Below are 17,328 nucleotides of genomic sequence, written 5' to 3' on the forward strand. Positions count from 1 at the left end.
TATTTATAGAATTTTTTTTAATTTAATGATAGTAAACTTATAAAATAAATAACTAACATTAAAGCTATTTATCTTTTAAAACCAAATGAATATTTAAATATAAGTTAATAAATATTTTCATTACTATGTATACGTTTGTGATCCTTAAGGTATGTTTGGTTGGATGTAATAGCCCATGCATTCCAGCTCTATTCAATGGACCCACCATAAACAATTGTTTAGTTTGTCGTATTAGCCTATTACAGGGGAATCAACCTCTATTATAGTATAGCTTGTAATAATAATTTAGGGGCTTGGAGTCTGAATTGGCTATTCAATAACACTCATGTTTACATTTTTTCCTTTTTGGACCACATCTTGGCCTCTCAAGTCTCAACTACATCGTTTCACTCTTCACTTCAGACCATTTCATTCTTCATAACTTTCGCCCCAAAGTGAACCCTAGAAATTAGCTTCTTAATCGATGATAAATCAAGCATTCATTCGCCATCTTCATCTTCCTTCTAGTTGAACCTTCTTATTTACGATAAGTGATGGTTTAATTTAGGTATTTAGAAGTATGAAACTGACTTGAACAAGCATAATCTATGTTTTACTTTTGTTTCTTTTGCTTCCCTTTTCTTAAGCTCCACCTTGAAATTTGTTTTTGCCTCAACAAAATCTCTCTTTTTCTTTTTACTTCTTATAGAGTTATATTTTATTTATTCATTCGTAATTTGACGATGAAAATAATGATTATTGGGATTGAAAATTTGGGTTCTAACCTAGCATTCATCTTTCGTGAGGCAATTGTGTAAAATCAATCTGGGATGCTATTTCTCTATCTCTATGTCTGCCATTTTCTTTTGTTTGTTTCTCGAAGTCCAATCTTGTGATTTTTTTAGCTTAATTTAATTTGTATGGGTTTCCATTGATTTGTTATGGTTTGATTTTTTTTGGGGGGGGGGACGTGTTGCATTTAATTTGATTCCAGGTTTGCTTTTATTTTGCAGGTAAGCTTGATTGTGTGCTTTGAAGATATAATTTTGCTCTGTATTTTTTGTAAGTTTATCATTAAGATGTGTTACATTCTTGTGGTCTGCAATTTTAGGTAAAAAGGGTTTGGTTGAGTTGGTTTTTGATGCTCTTTCAATTGTGAAAGAGTTGGAGTAGTGTTTGTGGAGGAAAATAGGACACATCCCCTGTTGCGTAGGTAATGGAAAACACTAGAAAACCCCTAGTAATGTAATGGTATTGTTTCAAACTGGAAATGATGATAAAAAGAGTAAACAACTTAAAAGAGTTTAATCGAGATTTGTTTTTGATTGAGTGATAAGTTATCGGGTTTGATTTTTATTATTGAAATGATTTTGTCTCTCACTTTGAATTTAATCAAAATCCAATATAACTACAAATAGGGTAAGACTTATAAAAACATAATAAACATTGATTTTGACAAAAATTATCTAGATTGGTTATTCCACTGAATGTTTGTGATTTCTCAATACAAAATTTGTAGGTAAAAATATCTATGTAAATTTGGTTGTTGATCTCATAGACCGCATTAAGAGTTGCTTAGAAATGATGTTCAGCACAATTTTGGGGATTTTATTGCCCATTATGTTATGAAATTGAATAGGACAAATTACTGATCAAATATAACCATCACATTTTTGTGTTGCTTATTTCTTTTCCTTTATGATTAGTTAACTATATGGTTACATTTTCCCCTTCCTTTATAATAGTGCTAATGACTAATGAGAGCTTATACAGCCTGAAGAATTCCTCTGTCAAGTCTAGACTTGTTATCTTACCTTACTTATATTAACTATTGCTCTATAAATGAATATGCATGCTTTGGTTTTGGGTGTTTTCATGGTAATGAGTATGCCACTTGAATTTCTCATGAAAATTAATTTGATTATAAATTATTAAATTATTTGAATTAAGAGAACATGAGCATTTTTAGGTGATACATGTTTTATGTTTTGTGAGCTTGAATTTGTTAGTAATTATAATTTATTTTATATATGGTAAGTGTTTTTCTTCATTTATTTACGCCTTCACTATATCGAAGAATTTTGCATAAATTACTATTTGATATTAGCACAGGTTTTGCTTCAGTTAGGAAAATCTCCCTATAACTTTTATATTTGTTGCTTTTATTATTTATATCAAGACCTATGCATAGTAATTCAGCTTTGTTAAACTCTTCTATTAACTAATTAGAACTTAATAAACTTCATTATTCTCTAGAGTATAATGTTTAGAGAATTGATATTTTCCATCTGGGTATATGACTATTGTGATTTTTGTGGCCTTGCCACTCCTTTGGTTTTTGCACACTTGACTGCACATCTTGAACTATCGTAACTGAAGCATTTTCGTTTATTTTAGGCATTCTTACTGATATTTTTCTCAGAACTGGGAGGCAAAACCTTTTTCATTGCGGTAAGACTGAATCCTTGGAGTTATATTTCATTTGTGTCTAGAAAGAATCGGCCAATTGCCTTTTTTATATGCTATTCTTTTTCTCACAAGCATTAGTTTTGTATCTTATTTGTATTCAGATAACTTAAACCCTGTGTTCACCATTTTTATTTTTGGCTGGATAGATATTATGGTTAATCTTTTTTCAGTGTTAAAAGATGCATTTTTTTTCAATTTTTTAACCATTTTCTTTTCCATCAATACATATACATGGATGTCATGTTGTTTACAAATCCATGTTACTTATAATATTTATTATTTTATAAAAATATTTATTATCTTGTAAAATAATATTTTTTGATAAATTTACAATCAAATTAGAAATAATATTATTATTTTCCGTAAATATTTAAAATTTTAATAATTTTACAATTAAGTAGAGAAAGAGTTAATTTTGACAGTGAAAATGTAAAACAATTATTACTACATACTTGCTAAAACTTATATACACAATTTTAAAATTGTATGGTAGCTTTCTAAGAAAAGGGTTTTTATAAAAATTTTATATAAAAAACATAAATTACACAATTAATCTTTTTCTTTTACTAATGAATGTGGTATTTTAATACTTTTCAATTGAATTAATGTTTTATTAATCTCTAACATCAATTTAGTTAAGAATTTTATAATAATAATAATCATATTTTTATTAATTTTAGTTTGATTGCACAATCTTTTTTCTATAACAAATACCCTTTATATTGATATTTTATTACAATAACCAAATTTGTAAAAGTATTAATTTTTTATATTCTATTTTTATCTCATATTACATTTTTTTATCTATATATATATTGCATTCATTGAATCACTATAAGTTCTTTTGCAATTAAATTCTTTAATTTTGTTTTATTGTTATTGAGATTAGTATTGAAGAAATATGACACTTTTACTATGATTTGAAGATATGTAACACTTTAATATTGTAACTCCCCGAATTTTGAATTATTGTTGTTAGTTTCTGTCTATAATTACGAATCTGCTTCAATAGTTAAGTGGTCTGTTGTATGGTTGAGGTTAGGGGTTCAAATCCCACTTATAAAAATTTTGTTACCCTTTTGGTTCAACTCTTATACTTGAATGTTTGAATTAAGTTTATTTCTGCGTTCATTTGGGTCAAGAATGAGCTTGCTGGTTCGATAGTTAAGTTTTAGTATACTTTTTGGTCCTATGTTTGAGTCTCTGTGCATGCAGTAAGGAAGTTTTTTTATGCTATCTGGTAAAACATTTTAGTTTTTTTTTTCTAGTTTAGTAAAATAGTTTTTATTTTTTATTTTTTTTAAGTTTCTTCCATTCTTTCCCTTTCTTCTTTTTTTTTACTGTTCTTCTATTTTTTTTCCTTCTTTCGTTTGATTGCTTCTGTAACTTTGCTATCGGGTTAAATTGAGGGTACAGTGTTATTCATTGCTTCAATTGAAAGGTTTCTACGTCAGTTTCGTGGTTGTTTTTCTTTGGTTTTGTTTGATTTCGTTTTTACTTTGTGAGATGTGCCACTATTAACAGTTCCAAACTCTTTGTTAATTATTTGAATTGCTTCTGTTTAGGTGAAGATCTTGAGAGGAGTGTTCCTCTAATGAGTTAGTTCCGATTAGTGGTTGTACTATCGTTGGTAAGTGAATAAAACTTTGTTTCAGGGTTTTGTATTAGAGTTTTCAACGTAGTTCAATTCAACTACTAAGTTAGCATTTTAGTTAGATTAATCCGTTAATATGGATATTGGATGGTGGTTTTTAGGTTCTGGATTTCTCTGTGTTATTTCATCACCGTAATTACATTAGGTGTGAAACGAAAACCCATTTTTCTGCGAGTCGCAAACGTCAGAAAACATGGCTGTCGATGTCACACGGTTGTGTGGGTCACACGACCGTGTGTCAAGCTGTGTGACAGACTGTGTAACTCATTGTTTGTGTATTAGGGTCACAAGGGACAGGGGCATGGGCGTGTGTTTAGGCCATGTGAGGGATATTTTGTTATTTGAGTCATATGGACGTGTGCTTGACTGTGTGCTAGACCGTCTAACACACTGTTTTGAGCCACACGGTCGTGTGACAGACTGTGTGTGGCAACGATGTGGACCACAGGGGTGTGTGCTAGGCTGTGTAGACCACATGAGTGTGTGGGTCATAATTTTAGATTTCTCGTTAGGGCTATAAACGTCGTTCCAGTTGAACGTAGGCCTATCGCAGGGTCTATATGATCCAATTTGGGCTATAAAACCCGTTGACTGATAATTTGTTTCTGTATAAACTTTTATTATATATATAATCGAATTGTAAACTAGCGAGTAATTGTATTCAGTATTAACTGAGTATAATTTAAATCTATAACACCATATGCCAATATCTATATCTGCATTGGGGTCAAGATTGAATAAGAAGGAAGTTGTAGGCAGTTTAATAATCTGCCAAGACTAATGGTTAAGTCACAAATATGTATCTAATTCTGGAGACTTTCGCATTCTGTTCTGGCAGTTAGTCTGCGATATTTTGAATGTGACATATGGTTATTATGTGGTGTGTAGGGATAGATGGGTACTATATCCTTTTTGATGTGTAGGCTTGGACAGAAATGGTGTGTAGCAGATGGGGGTAGGAAATTTGTATTATGTATCTATAACTAATATATTATGTTTTGTTTCCTTATCTAAATTTGAAAACTATTCGAACAATGAGGAACTGAAGTTCTGTTTTATTGTTTACAAGTAACACATTGAGTCTATTAACTCATTTTGCATGTTTGACTGAATTTTAGGTAACAAATCGACTTAGGCGGGTCGGTGTGGCAAAAACTCGGTCGTCATTATCTAGTTATTTTACTATTTTAATTAAACTTATATTATAGTTTGTTTTATATGGGATTTCAATTTTCAAGTTTGGATTTATACGTTGGTTCAAGTACCTAAACAATTTTTGACAGTTAAACTTTAAAAAGTTAAAAGATAGACTTTTCTGAAATAATTCGATATAGCTTTCTAGACTTGGTCCTAATGTCCAGACCAGGGTTAGGGTGTTACATTTAGTGGTATCAGAGTCAGGTTTCAAAACTTGGGCTATGTTTCTGGACTCCTATTTTTGTTACAATGTGTTTTGAAGAAAAAAATTATTCGAGTAATTCTAAAAACTGATCTTATAAAAGACTGAGTCTTCGGCGCTGAACCTATAAGTACTTATGCTTTAGTTATATTATTTAGCTAGAAAACTATAGTAATGACTGAACTTATGGTTTTATTTAGAGACTGTGATATGAAGTGTGAAATAAGATATCTGATGAGTACTTTAAACTGATATGTGAACTTCTAGCATTGTAGATAAGTAGATATAATGAGTTCATACTATAGTCATGGACGTGGTTCGTATGGGCGTCGTTGACACCAAGGAAGAGCTCAAATAAAGTCATCCTCTATGGGCAATATGCTCAATCTGGAGACCAGCGAGATCGTTGGTACTTCTACTGTTGAGACTAAGTCTCAAACTTCAACAACTGGGGATGACGTACTGTCCCAAGCTATGCTACAAAAGTTAGAAAGGGTCGTTGAGACCCATTCTAGATATGGAGGCCGTAGGTCAGTTACTGAATAATTCTGATCAAACGATGCTGAGGTTTTTAGGGACGTCACTAGAGTCGCCCCAACAGTGGCTGGGATTGGCTATAGGCCATCAAGCGCATCATGAATTATATTGACTGTACTCTTACACAAAAACTAAGGGTGTAGTGTCTCTGCTCCGAGATGAGGCCTACTGGTAGTGGTTGACTATTGAGCAGGGTGCCTAGCTTGAACAGATTACTTGGGATTTCTTAAAGAACGCTTTCCAAAGTAAGTATATGGGGCGAGTTTTGTAGAGGCTCGTAGACGTGAGTTTATAAGCTTAGTTCAAGGTGATAGGTCTGTGGCTGAGTACGAGGTTGAGTTTCTAAGATTGAGCATGTATTCTTGAGCACTGATTTCTATTGATTATGATAAGAGTGTTCGATTCGAGGAAGGATTGAGGTATGATTTGAGAGTCCTAATAACTCCTTAGAGGGAGCGAGCTTTTGTCATCTTGGTGGACAAGGTAAATATTTTTGAGGAGGTTAAGTACACTGAGCGTGAGAGGAGAGACCGAGAGAAAGGTTAGAGTAGGTTTCGGAGGGACCCGAGTCCTTCTAGTTCTATTCAGCACCCTAAGAAACGAGCTGATTGGTTGGGCCTTCGAGGACTGAGGCACCAACTATAGTGACTGAGATTCAGACTTGCAATGATTGTGGGAGACGCTATCTAGACGAGTGTTGGAGAAAGTTAGGGGCTTGTCTTTTGTGCAGATCGATGGAGCACCGTATTCGAGACTATCCCTTGTGATCTAACTAGGTGCAAGCTTCTATATAGACTTTGATTTCAGGTTTTGTTCAATCATTAAGAGCAGCTTGCTAGCAACCTAGGGGCCATGGTACGGTCAGGGGTGGTAATGGTTCTGGCCAAGGTTAGAGAGTACCGGGCAGAGGTACGGGTCAGGTTGAGGCACATCAATCTACTCTGATGTATGCAATGAGGCACCTTAAGAAGAGAGACAATGCCGATGTTATAGTGGGTACGTTCTTTATCTATTATATTCCGTATTTTGTTCTGATAGATATTGGTTTTACTCACTCATATGTAACTAGTACTATTTATGTGAATTTGGGTATATCTGCTAAGAGAGATTTCTGTAATTAGTCTTATGGGTCAGTTGGTCTGAGTTGAGAAACTGTATAGACGTGTTCCGGTAGAAATTGCAGGTGTTGTGCTTCCTGCTAACCTAATGCAGTTGTTGTTTAGAGAGTTTAACCTGATTCTAAGAATGAATTGGCTCGTGAAACATCGAGTCAATTTAGGTTGCACCTCAAGGAGGGTTACTTTAATATTTTATGAGAATATCGAAATCGTTATGATCAGTGAGCATCGAGATTACCTCCCTAATGTAATCTCTACTATTGTAGCTGAAAAGTTAGTTCAGAAAGCTTGTGAGGCATACCTGGCCCTTGTGTCTTATTTTGGTTCTACAAAGCTCTCTGTTAAAGACATTCGTACTGTAAGAAACTTTTCAAATGTGTTCCCTGGGGATTTAACGGGGATACCTCTGGACAGGGAGGTCGAGTTTAATATTGAATTGTTACCAGGTACTGCTCCTGTGTCCATTACTCTTTATCGCATGGCACCAAAGGAGCTTATGAAGCTAAAAACTCAACTTCAAGAACTTCTCAATCAAGGGTTCTTTCAACCGAGTGTGTCTCCGTGGGAGCACTGATCCTATTTGTCAAGAAAAAGGACGGCACAATGAGGATGTGTATGGATTATGTAGTTTGAATAAGTTAACAGTAAAGAACGAGTATTCACTTTCAAAGATCAATGATTTGTTCGATTAGTTTCGTGGGATCTATTTTCTCCAAAATTGATCTTCGCTCCAGGTATCATCAGTTCAAGGTTAAAGAGACTGATGTGTATAAGATCGCTTTCAGAACTCGTTATAGGCATTACGAGTTTCTAGTCTTGCCCTTCGGTTTGACGAATACCCTGATTACATTTATGAATATGATGAACCATGTATTTTAGTCGTATTTGGATCAATTTGTCGTAGTCTTCATTGGCAATATTTTGATTTATTCCAGGACTGAGGGTGAGCATGAAGATCATTTTCGAATAGTTTTGCAGATATTCCGTAAGAAACAACTTTATGCTAAGTTTATCAAGTGTGAGTTTTGGTTGGAAGTGGTTACCTTTCTAGGGCATTTCATTTCAAGTGAAGGGATTCAAGTAGATCCTAAGAAATTTGAACCTGTGATCAAGTGGAAACAGTCGAAGAATGTGTCTTAGTTTCAGAGTTTCCTTAGTTTGGTAGGCTACTACTTGAGGTTTGTTGATGGGTTTTCGCTTATCGCAGCTCCCCTAACTCAGTTGTTGTGTAAAAATGCACGTTTCGTATGGTCTAATGAACAACAAGCAAGTTTTAAAAAGCTAAATTCCATTTTAACTCAGGCTCCTCTTCTGGTACGCATCTTGACATTTATGAATCTGATGAACCATTCAGAACCTTGAGTTGGTTGTAGTCATTTTTACTCCAAAAATTTAGAGGTACTATACCGATCACATGAGCCTCAAGTATCTACTAACTTAGAAGGATTTAAATCTTATGCAACATAAATAGGTTAAATTACTTAAGGACTATGACTATATGATAGGGTATCATCTCGATAAAGCCACCATTGTGGCTGATGCTCTTAGTCATAGAGCGATGACTGATCTGAGAGGGATGTTTACTCATCTAAGTTTGTTTGAAAACGGTAGTCTTCTAATTGAGTTACAGGTTAAACTGACCTAGGTTGATCAGATTCGAGCTAAACAAATGAATTATGAGCATCTTGTTTCTTGTTTTCATCAGGTTGAGGATTGTGAGACTTCTGATTTTGGATTAAATAGAAATGAGATTCTGTGTTTCAGGTGTCGAATCTGTATGCCTAACGATGTTAAGTTGAAGCAGTCGGTTCTGTGGAAAACGCATGGTAGCCCTTATACTATGCATCCAGATGAGGATAAGATGTATATGAATCTTTGAGAGTTATACTAGTGGTCCAATTTGAAATAGAGGCAATTGCTTTGTTTCTCACTGTTTGGCATGTCAAAAGGTGAAAGTGGAGCACCAGCTACCTTCAAGCTTGTTACAACCAGTTAAGATTCCTCTTTGGAAGTAGGAGCGTGTGATTATGGGCTTCATTAGTAGGTTGCCCTTGACATCCACTAAGAAGGATTCAATTTGGGTTATCGTCGATCGATTGACTAAGCCTACACCTTTCCTTACAATTAGGATTAATTATTCACTTCAGAGATTGGCTAAGTTGTATGTCTCTGAGATCGTAAGGTTATACTGAGTACGGTTTGGATCATCTCTGACAGAGACCTACGTTTTACTTCTTGATTCTGGAAGAAGCTTCACAAGACCTTAGGCATCCGATTAGATTTTAGTACTATTTATCATCTTCAGACTAATGGACAGTTTGAGCGAGTCATTCAGATTTTGGAAGATATGCCACGGAGTTGTGTAATTGACTTCCAGGGTAGTCGGGAGGATTATCTTCCATTTGCTGAATTTACGTATAATAACAGTTTTAAATCTAGTATTCAAATGGTACCTTACGAGGCTTTGTATGGTCGTAAGTGTCATACTCTTCTGTGTTGGACTGAGTTAGGTGAATATTAGGTTCTAGGTCTCAAACTAGTATCTGAGACTGATAATACAATTAGATTTATTCGAGACCGCCTCAAGGCAACTTCCGATCAATATAAATTGTATGCGAATTTAAAAAGGCGAGATATCTTGTTTTCTGTGGGTGAGCATGTATTTCTGAAAGTTTCTCCGTGAAAAAGGTTCTCCGATTCAGACATAAAGGCAAGTTAAATATGAGGTTCATTGGGTCTTATCATATTCTGAAACGCATTGGACCTGTTGCTTATCAGCTAGAGCTACCTCCTAAATTGGATCAAATTCATGATGTGTTCCACGCCTCTATGTTGAGATGGTATCGGTCTGACCCCTCCCATATCGTCCATGTTGAGGAAATTGAGGTGAGATCAGATTTAACTTTTAAGGAGGAACTTATTCGGATTCTGGATCGAAACATAAATGCCTTGAGGAGAAAAACCATTCCTCTGGTTAAGGTTCTATCGTGGAATCATGGCACCGAGGAAGCCACGTGGGAACCTGAGGATTCAATTCATCAGCAATACCCTCATTTGTTTGAGTCAGGTAAATTTCGAGGCAGAAATTTCTTTTAGGGGAAGAGAGTTGTAATGCTCTGAATATTGAACTGTTGTTGTTAGTTTTTGTCTATAATTATAAATCTGCTTCAGTGGGCAATTGTTCTGTTGTGTGGTTGAGGTCAGGGGTTCAAGTCCTATTTTTAGAAATTTTGCTATCCTTTTGGTTCAACTCTTATCCTTGAATATTTGACTTAAGTTTTTTTATTCTGCATTAATCTAGGTTAAGAATGAGCTTGCTAGTTCGATGGTTAAGTTTTAGTATACTTTCTGGTTCTATGTTTGAGTCTATGTGCATGCAGTAAGGAAGTTTTTTTTTATGCTTTATAGTAGAACATTTTAGTTCTTTTTTCTAGTTTAGTTAAATATTTTTTCTCTTTTTTTAAGTCTCTTCCCTTCTCTCTCTTTTTTTTTTGTTCTTCTATTTTTTTCTTCTTTAGTTTAATTGCTTCTGTAACTTTACTATCGAGATAAATCGAGGGTACGACATTATTCATTGCTTCAATTGAAAGGTTTCTACGTAAGTTTCGTGGTTATTTTTCTTCGATTTAGTTTGATTTCATTTTTACTTTGTGAGATTGAATACCATTGTTAGCGATTCCAAACTTTTTGTTAAGTGCTTGAATTGCTTCCGTTTAGGTGAAGATCTTGATAGAAGTGTTCCTCCAGTGAGTTAGTTTCGATTAGTGGTTGTACAATCGTTGGTAAGTGAATAAAACTTTTTTTAGGGTTTTACGTCGAATTTTTTGACATATTTCAATTTGACTGCTAAGTTAGCATTTTAGTTAGATTAATTCGTTAAGATGGATACTGGATGGTGGTTTTTAGGTTCTAGATTTCTCTGTGTTTTTCCGGCATCGAAACTACATTAGATGTGTAACAAAAACCCGTTTTTCTATGATTTGCGAACATCGAAAAACATGGCTGTCGAAGTCACATAGTCGTGTGATAGATCGTGTAACTCACTGTTTGCGTATTAAGATCACACAGGCCAAGGACACGGGCATGTGTCTAGGCCGTGTGAGGGATATTTTGTGATTTGATTCATATGAGCGTGCGCTTGACCGTGTGCTAGACCGTGTAACTCACTGGTTTGAGCCACATGATTGTGTGCCAGGCCGTGTGTAGCAACAAAGTGGGCCACATAGGTATTTGCTAGGCCAGTGTGGTCCATGTGAATCCACATGGGCGTGTGGGTCATAATTTTGGATTTCTTGTTAGGGTCGTAAACCTCGTTCCAGTCGAACGTAGGCTTACCATAGGCTCTGCATGATTTGATTTGGGCTATAAACCCATTAATTGATAATATGTTTCTGTATAAACTGTTATTATATAAATAATTGAATTGTAAACTAGCGAGTAATTGTATTTTGTATTAACTGAGTATAATCTGAATCTGTAACACCATATGTTCATATTTGTATCTGTAACTCTGCATCTGCATTAAGGTCAAGATTGAATAAGAAAGTTATGGGTAGTTTAATAATCTACCAAGACTGGTGCTTCAGCCACGTATATGTATCTGATTCTGGCGACTTTCACATTTTGTTCTGCCAGCTAGTCTGCGACATTTTGAATGTGACATACGGTTATTATATGGTGTGTAGGGATGGATAGATATTCGATACCCTTTTTGGTGTGTAGGGTTGGACGGGGATGGTGTGTAGCAGATGGGGGTAGGAAATTTGTATTATGTATCTGTTGTAATATGTATCTATAACTGATATATTTTGTTTTACTTTCTTATCTGATTATCAGAACTGTTCGAACAATGAGGAACTGAAGTTTTGTTTTATTGCTTACAAGTTACATATTAAGCCTATTAAATCATTTTGCATGTTTTATTGAATTTTAGGTAACCTATCGACTTAGGCAGGTTAGCGTAGCGGAAGCTCGATCATCCTTATCTAGTTATTTTACTTTTTAATTAAATTTATATTATAGTTTGTTTTATTTGGGATTTCAGTTTTCAAGTTTGGATTTATACATTGGTTCAAGTACTTAAATGATTTCTGATAGTTAAACTTTAAATAGTTAAAAGATGAACTTTTCTGAAACGATTCAATGTAGCTTTCTAAACTTGGTCCTAACGTCTAGATCGGGGTTGAGGTGTTACAAATATCTTGTAGTAATGGCTTGTTTGCCTTTAATAGTACAAAGTGAGAGGCGTAAAAGAATTGGTCTTACTGTGATAGTATGGTTGCAAATGTATACAGTTGCAAGTTGGTTCTTAGTTGCATTGGGTGTCTTTCATAGCCTACATACTTATAGGCCAAGGATTAGATAATATATTTTAGATTTTTATAAAAAATGAGATTAGGTGATAAGACTTGTATATGCTAGTGACGAGGCATGTATTGAACAAGTTAGGATGAATATAATTGCTTTTTTAAAACTATGCGAGATGTTACAAACTTTAGAAGGATTGAATTTGTTAAGGAACATGCTTGTTGCTGAGTAAGTGGCAATGTTTTTATATATCATTTCTCATCACCTTAAAAACTGAGTTATCAATCATCACTTTAATAGGTTTGGGAAACTGTTAGGAGATCATTTCACAATTTTTTAAATGTTGTCATACGCTTACAAGATGTGCTATTTAAAAAGGAAGACATAATTACAACAAATTCTACAGACCCAAGGTGGAAATGATTCAAGGTATTGTAGTGAGTTCCATATATAGCTCGTACATGATTTAGTTGATTTAGATTTAAATATAGTATCCTAACCTGAGGTTTTATACATGTAATGTAGAATTGCTTAGGTGCTTTAGATGAAACCCACATCAAGATTAAGTTTCTAATAGTTGATAAACCTAGATATCGAACGCGAAAAGATGACATAGCAACAAATATGTTAGGTGTTTGTAAACTTGATATGTATTTTTTTTATGTTCTTCCTAATTGAGAAGGTTCTATTGCTGATGGACAGGTTCTTTGAGATGCCATTAGTATAAGACATGGATTAAAAGTTTCTCATGGTAAAGTGCAGAATTGGAGGATTTTGAATTAATTTTTAAGGTAATACTTTTTTGGGAAAATTAATCATGATAAATAGTTTTTTCCCCTTTTTTATAAGTTGTTATTATTTAGTTGATGCTGGTTACACAAATTGTGAGCGATTTATTGCATCTTTTAGAGGATAAAGATATCATTTGAATAAGTGGCGTCAGGGTTACCAGTTAAGTACTCCAGGAAAATTTTTGAAAATGAAATATGCTTCAGCACGTAATGTTATTAAAAGATGCTTTGGGTTATTAGAACTTAGATGGGGAATACTTAGATGTCTATCATTCTATCTTATGAGGGTGCACAATATAATCATTATTACATGTTGTTTGCTCCATAATTTTATTCGAACCTATGAGTCTTGATCCTATTAAAGCGAAGTTGGGAGAATGATTATCTAGTAATGTGATAGATGGCGATGAATCGAATATCGTAAATATTCATCCATCAGATGCATGGAATACTTGGAGGATGGAACTAGCCAATCAAATGTTCTATGAATGGCAGACATCTAGACATTAGTTAGGTTTAGGGTAAAAATAGTAGAAGGTTAATTTGTTTATGTTATATCATGTATCTAGTTTATGAAACTTTGGTGGTGTTTAAATTGTCTTTATGTATTGTACTAGACTTGTTGAATTACAAATTTAATTTATTTTCTTTTGATTCGTCATGTGTTATAATTTTATAAAGTGTCGACCTTTTGATTCATAATATCGAACCTAATTTTAATTTGTGTTTTTTCCTTAAGATAGTTATGTTAGGCTTTTCACGATCATGTGATTCTTCTCAAAATTCTTGAGGAACCAAAAAGAAATGAGTTCCAGAAGAAGATGCTGCATTGGTTGCCTATATGGTCAACTTGTACAATGTTGGAACTTTTAACGCAGATAGGGGATTTAAGGCCGATTATTTAAATAAGATGGAAAGAATGTTAGAAAAAAATTTACTCCATGCTATGTTGAAGGCTGAACCTAATCTTGAATCGAGGATTAGGACATTGAAAAGGGATTGAGCAATCGTTTATGACATGCTCAGTGGAAAAGACAATAGCTGCTTTGGTTGGGACGAGCATAGGCAGTTTGTTGTTGCTGAAGATGTTGTGTGGAACTCATATATAGGTGTAAGATTTATTTCCTATCTTTATTATCTTGTTTTGACCAAACTTATATCTAATATGGATTCCTCCTTTTTTTATAGAGTCATAAAGAAGCCAGTCAATTCAGACATCGCAATTTCCCTTATTATGGCCAACTAATTGCCATCTACGCAAAAGATTGAGCCATTGGGAAAGATGCTCAAACAGTCGCTGATATTATTGAAGAAATAGATGTTGAGGATGTAGCTATTGCAAATAGTCATGAAGAAAGAAACAATTTCCATGGATGCGAAGCTGATGTTTCTTTGGATGAGATGGATCTTTCAGCTACACAACCACAACCATCTAGAAACCAAGATGATTCCACATTTTTAAAAAAGAAAAGAAAAAAAGATTTCTGATGCAAGTGAACAAATTTATTCTACTTCATTTATTAATGCTACCACGTTATTGAAGGAAAACATAAGGACTGTTGGCCTTGAAATAAGTAGAAGTATTGTCTCCGAAGTGCTAATTCAACAAAAGTCTGAAATGGTCATTTAAGAAAGTGCTCTAAAATTATATCCAGCCTTATGTGAAGTAGAAGGATTAACTGAGGATGAACACTATTGCGCGTTGAGCAAAATTCCAGACCATCCAACGCAAATACTCTTTTTTTTTAGTTTACCTTCTTCTATGCGATTGGAATGGGTGAAAATATTTCTTTTTGACCATTAAAAATCATGATTGTGTTGGTGATGTTTTGGTAACTTTTTGTATATGTAATATTTAGATAGTATAATGACATGATAGAATGCCATAGACTGTTGTAACTTTTTGATGTTGTAAAATTTAACATATAGATTATGACATATAAGCTAATGACATCATATAACTTTTTGTTAATGTATGAACATTATGTTTGGATGTAAAATATAATTCTCAAGCTATTTATTGCTTCTAATCTTTCTTTCTTTTTTTTAGTTTAGAAGATAATTAAACTATTTGTTTCACTAATGATATTTTAGCACATTAAATATGTATTACAGTTTAAAAATAATAAAGTAGGTTATATACTATTTTTATAATATTATATATTATGACTTTTATTAATTCATATTTTAATAATAATTATGTTAAGAATGTTATTAATTCATATATTATTTTATTAAATTGTATTTAATAATTATTATGTTAAAATATGATTAAATTATATATTTTTATTTTTATTAAAATATATTTAATAATAATCTTATTAAAATTTAATAACAATAACAATAATCATTTACCTAAAAAAATTGCTAAGGGTACTTTGGTCATCTAAGTCTTTTTCCTTATGCTATTACAACATCTATTCCATTCAACCATACACAATAATACTATTACAACTCTATTCCATTTTACTGAACCAAACAATTGAATTACTAATTACAGCCCTATTCTATTCACACTAACCAAACGTGGTGTTAAAACTTACTGTGCACATACAAATCTACAAAATGTACTATATATTTTTTAATAATAATAATTCATCACACAATATATAAAATCATTGAATAAATAAAAGCAATGCTTTCGAAAAGGGGATTCGATTTTGCAACAAAATCAAATCTCTTACTAACCTTAATAAAATATACAACTAGTTGCTAACATCAATGCAAAATTATCTTTGAATTTCGTCACAACATTATTAAATATCACTGCTTAAGTTTTAGTGCTCTGAGATAATTTAAATAAAACATAGAATGAACTATGGTATTAAATTGAAATAATAAAAATAGGTATTATCTCATTATCAATTAAAATAATCTTCCCTGTCTCTTCATTCCATTGTTGTTTGAATATTATTTGATATTAGGGATAAATACCAAAACTATACATGAACTATGGTGTAATGTAAAATCGTATACATGAACTTTGCTTTTGTGCAATTTTATACATGAAATTTTGATTTGATCCAATTCTTGTAAATTATTAACAAAATTATTGATACAGTATCATTTTATGTTTATATATTGCATACATAAAAAATATATATTTATCCAATATAAAAATAAATTGATATATTTATTTCTTTAAACGTGCATGATTAAATCAAAATTAGAGTTTCACGTGTATAATTGTGCTAAATTAAAGTTTATGTATACAATTGTACGTTAAACCAAAGCTCATGTATAATTTTGAGATTTATCCATTTATATTATTATCTAACTACTAATCCTATTTATAGAGCTAAACTTAAAATTTAATTAATATATAACTCTAATATTAATTAAGTGATAATTAATAGATAACTTATTTCTATTTTATACTTATAATTCTATTCAAATTAAAAATTAATTAAATTATAAATACAACTTGTAAGTATCACTTTTTAAATGCCAATTAATAGTATGAAATTAAATTTATAATTATATTAAAATGTGTTGCTACTTTAGGTTAAGCTTATAATAATATTTAAAAGTGAATACAATTTGTAATTACTATTATTTAATTAGGAGTAATAAATCTAAACTAAAACTTATCACTAATATTTAGATATCTTTATAATGTGAAATATTTAAACTAAAACTTATCATTAATAACTTTATAATAATATTTTTATGTTTATAATTTGTAATTATTACGTATACTATAATTAGTTTTAAATGTGAATTAATAATTCTAAATTAAATTATGGTCCTGTTTGGGAATTAGTTGATTGTTGATTGTTGATTGTAGTGGTTAGTTTGACCAAATGATTCTATTAAATGTTTATTTAAAGATATTTGGTAAAACTTAGTTGATAGCTGAAAATTGATATAATAGCATGACACATTTTATTGTTAAATATTTATTTGTTTATAATATTTTAGTCTTTATTGGTTGAAATTATTGAAATAAAACACTATTATCAAGAATTGAAACATCCATTATGGAAATTAATTAGATAATATTGTTGAGATTTACTTTGAACTTTGGAGGTGAAAGTAAAAATTGAAGAATAGAGGCTACTTATCTTTTGGCAC

The 17,328-nt window shown here is 32.4% G+C and overlaps 1 long non-coding RNA gene across 8 annotated transcripts; it reads left to right on the forward strand.

Annotated features, from left to right (window-relative positions):
- The first annotated feature begins 288 nt into the window (after nucleotides 1–288).
- On the forward strand, nucleotides 289–15,226 carry LOC107914652 (uncharacterized). 8 transcript variants are annotated; one of them, XR_005919250.1, is made up of 7 exons: nucleotides 296–557; nucleotides 993–1,041; nucleotides 2,377–2,430; nucleotides 4,014–4,078; nucleotides 10,874–13,254; nucleotides 13,998–14,365; nucleotides 14,443–15,226. It is a non-coding gene; the product is annotated as an uncharacterized lncRNA (long non-coding RNA). The 8 variants fall into 8 exon arrangements; XR_005919248.1 differs by lacking the exon at nucleotides 993–1,041 and having other exon boundaries at nucleotides 289–547; XR_005919251.1 differs by lacking the exon at nucleotides 4,014–4,078 and having other exon boundaries at nucleotides 296–547.
- The last annotated feature ends 2,102 nt before the right edge of the window (nucleotides 15,227–17,328 follow it).

The sequence above is a fragment of the Gossypium hirsutum genome, chromosome D10 (assembly GCF_007990345.1).
Source record: "Gossypium hirsutum isolate 1008001.06 chromosome D10, Gossypium_hirsutum_v2.1, whole genome shotgun sequence".
In the NCBI taxonomy this organism is placed as follows: domain Eukaryota; kingdom Viridiplantae; phylum Streptophyta; class Magnoliopsida; order Malvales; family Malvaceae; genus Gossypium; species Gossypium hirsutum.